This window comes from Lactuca saligna, chromosome 3, assembly GCF_052625555.1.
Source record: "Lactuca saligna cultivar CGN05327 chromosome 3, ASM5262555v1, whole genome shotgun sequence".
Taxonomy (NCBI): domain Eukaryota; kingdom Viridiplantae; phylum Streptophyta; class Magnoliopsida; order Asterales; family Asteraceae; genus Lactuca; species Lactuca saligna.
In genome coordinates, this window is record NC_136419.1 from 115,912,253 (window position 1) to 115,918,334 (window position 6,082).

The following is a 6,082-nucleotide window of genomic DNA, read 5'->3' on the forward strand; positions in this document are numbered from 1 at the left end:
AGTTTTTGAAAATAAGGATTAAATATGTATTTCGGAGGGTAAAAGACCATTTTGCCCCTCCTTAGCCAAAAGACCACAATCTGACCTAAAACTCCAAAAGTGAACGAAAGTCAACCCACAGTGAGTACGTTGTGCGTACAACTCCTTATGATGCACATACTGGTGGCTAAGCATGCGACAGGGGGTTTATGACTCTACGCTACGCGTAGCTGCGGGTATGCATAGCGTACTCGTCGCACTCCCACTTCTCACTTCTCTAGGTCTTAACCTATTAAAACAAGCATGTCAACTATAGATCTGAGCTAAGTAAGACCTGTTATTCCATAAAGTTGCTAACTTTGAGCCTTTGCATGGCTAGACAAGACCCAATCCCAAAAACTCTAACTTTCTCAACACAAAAGACCATACAACTCATGCATGGAGAGAGTAAGACGTCCAAGTACTCATTTTTATGGATTAGAACACTCTAATACACCTAAAAGGATAGAAGACTAGCTCCGGAGTTCACAAAACTCACAAAGTTCCCTACTTCGGATATGAAACCTTAACAAGGGCCCAAAACAAGAACTAGAAATAACAATGAACAACTTTTGAACTTGATACCTTTGGAAGATGCACCACTGAAGTAGAACTCAGATCCAAGAGCTAGAAACACCAACTATCCTTCTTTTAAAGCTTCTTCTCCACCAAGAGCTTCACAAGAAGACTCAAATGAGCCACAAACACTCACACAAGCTAGAGGCATGAGATTACGGTTTTGAGGATGTTGGGGACTGATAATGGTGGCCGGAAATGAGGCCATCACGTTCCTTAAATAAGGGTACAAGAAAATATTAGGGTTTCTTATTTAACCTAGTATGCCCAGCATACTAGGTGGCCTTCATCACAATTCTAAGTGCATAAGTATGATGAGCGTACTCATGTGTACGCCCCGCGTACTTGAATGCCACCTTTTTCAACATAAGGACCAAACTTGATATGATTATAAAAGGTTAAGATCTGAGAAATTATACTACTTTTGGGGATGTAAGTATTCTTCCCCACTTGAATCAGACTTCTCCCTCGAAGTCTTCTTTCGGAAACAGCTCTAGATATTGCTCACGCATCTCGGATTGCGGCTCCCAATTCCACTATGAGCCTCAATGGTGCAACCATTGAACTTCGACCAACTTTAGTGTATTGTTCCTCAAGGTCTTCATTATCCTTTCCAAAATCGCCATCGGCCTCTCAATATAATTCAAGAATTGATCAATTTAAATGTCCTCTAAAAGGACCATTGTCGTCCTGTCAACTACACACTTCATCAGTTGGGACACATGGAAGGTGTCATGAATCCGACTCAGCTCTTCAGGCAACTCTAACCGATAAGCCACCTTTCGTACTCGAGCAACCACCCTGAAAGGACCAATAAATCTGAGGCCCAACTTGCCCCACTTCCTGAATTGGATCACACCCTTCCATGGTGATACCTTTAGGAGAACAATGTCACTAATCTAAAATTCCATCTCAAAACATCATTGGTTTGCGTAAATTTTCAGATGACTCTGGGTAGTTAACAGCCTCCGCTTGACCTCCTGGATATGCTCTGTCGTCTTCAGCACTATCTTGGTGCTCCCCATAACTCTCTTTCCGACCTCCCCCAACTGACAGGAGTCCGACACCTCCTCCCATATAAAAGCTCAAAGGGAGGCATCCCAATGCAGGAGTGGTGGCTGTTGTAAGAAAACTCACCTAAAGGAAGATAGGAGTCCCAACTCCCATAAAAATTAATAACACAAGCTCGAATCATATCCTCGAGAGTTTGAATCATCTGCTTGCTCTGCCTGTATATTTGTGGATGATATGTGGTGCTAAGATGTAGTCGGGTACCCAACTCCTCATGAAATCTGTTCTGGAATCCGGAAGTAAAGCACACATCATGCTCGGATACAACAGATGTCGGCACCTCGTTTCGAGACACCACCTCTTGAATACAGTTCTCTGCCATGTTCTCCACAGAAGAGTTTTCACTTATAGCTAAGAAGTGAGCACTCTTTGTCTATTGGTCCACTATCACCTAGATAGTGTCCACACCCCTCGCAGTTCTCGGTAACATGGTAATGAAATCCATAGAAATATGTTCCCTCTTCCATAGGGGAACCTCCAGAGGTTGCTACTATCCATGAGGGCACTAGTGCTCTGCCTTGACTTTGCGACAGGCCAAACATCATTCTACAAAACATCCAACATCCCTCTTCATGTAGGGTCACCAATAATTGTGCTTAAATCTAGATACATCTTTGTAGCCCTCGGGTGGATAGTAAACCTTGACTTATGGGCCTCCTCTATCAAAATCCGTCGGGATCCACCCATATATGGAACCTATACTCGCCCATGAAGAGTCAAAAGCCCCCTGCTATCCGTCTCAAATGTCGAAACCTACCCGACCACTTGCTCTCTCTTGTGGTGATATGCGTTTATGGCCACCGCTTGGGCCTCCCTGATGACATCTAAGAATGGAGTCATCACTATCATCCTCATACGTACATCTCGTATCGGGGTATTCGCTGCTCAATGACTCAAAGAATCGGCTATCACATTAGCCTTCCCTATATTATAAAAAATCTCATAGTCATAGTCCTTCACTACATCCAACCATCTTTTTTGGCTCATATTCAGCTTGTACTGATCCGTAATTAACCTCGGGCTACATCACCCAATCATGATATTGTTCGGTTTTGAGCATTCTAACCCTCCTAAGTGTACATGCAACCCTAAATACCTTGGATCTATGTTTTCTCTATTATACATGCAAATAAGATCTTTCCAAGGCTTTAATCCTAACTAGCATATTATGAGGTTCTTATACTACAAAGTACTAGTTAGATAACATACCTTTTGATGTAGCTTGATGTCTTCAAGCTTTAAGAGCTTAGCCCCAATAGTGTGGAAGCCTCAAGTGGAATCACAAATCACCAAAACACCTTGGGAGACTTTAGAGAATATGGATACTTGGTTCTCTCTAGTGAAATAGGCTAGCCCTTCTTAGTGTACCACACTAGTGCTCATTTCACCAACCAACAACATCTTTATATAGTATAGAGACTAGGGTTAAACCCATGACCTTTCATTTCATATGATCCATGGGTTAAACACTCCATGGACTATCCATGAGAGCTTAGCCCAACCTAAATGAACTTAGCCCATTCCATATATATAAGAGTCCATATTTAATTAGTTCATTTTGATCACTTAATTAATTCTAAATTAATTCTTGATCAATACTAATTAAATAATATGATTCCATATTAATATATTAGAACTGATAATATATTAATATCAATCATAAATATACTATTCTCAAAAGACTATCCATATTAAATGTGTCGGTGAAGTGCAACCCAAATGGACCATGTCGGGTCGGGTCAAGTACATACCAAATATAGTTATAGACTTAGACATTAATCCAACAGTCTCCAACTTGGATAAGTCTAAAACTATTATTGAGTATGACTTCAAAACCTAACTGGCAATCGTAGCTCTTAAAGCTGCTGTCGAACTCTGATCTTCTCAACGAACTTGTCCATTAGATAAGGGATCATATATTCCTCCATTCTAGATATCATATTGACTGAGACATGGATTATAATCATTCTCTCTATCCATTTGTTGTTTCCCGATTTCCGATTCATGACGACTGACTAATTGAACAAATCAAATCAGTCCTGGCTTGGCCAAGCACTCACATGTGTCATCATTAAATCATCGAGGGGCCCACATATATCGCTTTTATCCCGAATGTAAAAGGAATGGATAAACATCGACTCATATGGCTTGTTGTGCTACTTGTTGAATCATACACAAAGGTGTGTTTTATAACACCGAGTTACCGAATGCATTTCCGTGCAATCAATGTACAACCAACTCATAGTAACAACTCATATCTGTAGGTTTGAAGAATATAAGATATTATCGTCTCATGATCACCCGTGATAAAATCCATGAAGTGATTCCAATAAGCGTGGGTTGAATCCAATACTCAGAACTTATGAGCACTCATAAGTGTTGTAGCCCTTTCTCCAACATCTTAGACCTCTACAAGCCAACCCATGATAGTCTTGATTCATATCTACTTCCAACATATGACCGACTGTGGATGGTTTGAATAACTTAGTCATTCCGGAAGAATAACCTAGTTTATTCTGGAAGTCAAAACATGCAAAATGAAACACAATAATAATTGAATCCAATATGGTATCAAAACCTATGAACATAAATAAAACACCTTTTATTTATCCCCATATGATTACACATTACTCATTGTATACTGTTTCAGCTATCAACTTTATTCTTGAATTTAAAACAATAGTTGTCCCATGCTCCAAGCATGTACGCTATGTTTTCTAAACACTAGTCATGCCACACACCAAGTATGCATACTATGTTTGTCTATGATCTTTACTTTGTGAACTAGATCAATTGAACATAACTCCAACGATCCTCTTTTCAAAGTCCCAAATCCTTACTGCAAATGCAAGAATTCCAAATTCATGCGATTTACTGAAATCTGTTAGATTCTAAACTTATATGCATTGATCCTCTTGTAATGATTATGCACGAAGTCAGAAAGACTTGACAACAACCATTACAGAGCATTCCAAAGGAGATCAGATCCTTAGAAACATCCTTCTTGCATTAAGTTTCTTAATCTTAAACAGATTTAAAAATTCTAACTTTGAAACATTTCCAGATTCCATTTTGACTTTCACTTCTGAACAAGAGCTACCTCTTTCCAGACTATGTCAATATGGTCCTTCCATAATTATCACTATACTTCCAACTGTCCTTGAGCACCCAATCTTTGGTAAACCTTAGATCGTCCTCGACAATTATTTAATCCTTTTAGTCATATCCAATTCTAGACCTTTTCCCTTCTTAATGCCCCAGGCATTTGGAAAATTTTAGAAAGGATGAATATAACACATGTAATCGATCCTACATCCGAAGCATATGGGACACGATTCATGATGTCTCACATAAAGACTAAACCAGTCTTTTGCTATAATATTTTCCATTTCTATTTGCCAAGTTCTCATAATTCAGATTATGAAAAGGGATGCCGTAATCATAATCGAATTTTAGAACGCAAATAATGGACCCATATATAGAATTTCCTTATGTTGAGCCATTCCAACATAAAATTCATATATATTCTTGACTAAATACGATTAAAACCACAGTCTAAGCTTTTAGCTTTGAGATGAAGTATAATATCCTCTCCCTTAATTATAGCAAAACAACTTTTTCCCAATTGAGACTTTGTTTTCTATAATTAACATTGCTAACTTGCAATCTTTATCATAATTATCATGCTCCCACTAACATGATGATTATGAGCATAACACTTATGATCCCACTAGCTTTGACATGTACTCAGAAATCAGCCGACTTTCTTACCAAAGATCAGATTTCTGATACTAGATTGTTTTGATAAAACTTTATCAAAATCATACACCTTGCCTTAAATAGCACACTTGTGTGTCTGAACAATTTTAAGAACTATGAAAAGGGATGTCGTAATCATAGTCTCGATTGTTTATACCTTTGCCACTTCTCACAAGTCCAGGTTAATGGGCCGGTAAACCACACACGCTCCACTAACGACTTTGAGAATGCAAATATTACTATTGCTATCTAGCTAAAATCTACTTAGTGAAAGAGTTTCCTCACCATCATTTTCATGAATCGGAGAGAAACCTTATGACACTTAGATTTACTGGTGTATGTGTTCTTATCCCTGTGAATTGTCAAAACCATAGTCACAAGACACGGATACTGACAAATCCAAACTCATATGGACTGAACTCAATCTTGATTTCTTGCCACCTGGCAGCTCAAGGGCCTACCATTGCTTCCAAGTTATTGCGCAACCAATTGAGAACTCTAAGAACTCATATGCAAAACCAACTTTAACTGGAATGGGCACAAAATATGTCAACATGATAGGTTATAAACCTTAAGTCGTGTGCTAGTGAAGAACTTCAGGTTTTATTCTTGATTAGTTCTTGAGACTTTCAAGACCTTTAAGACTCCCACTGTCCTC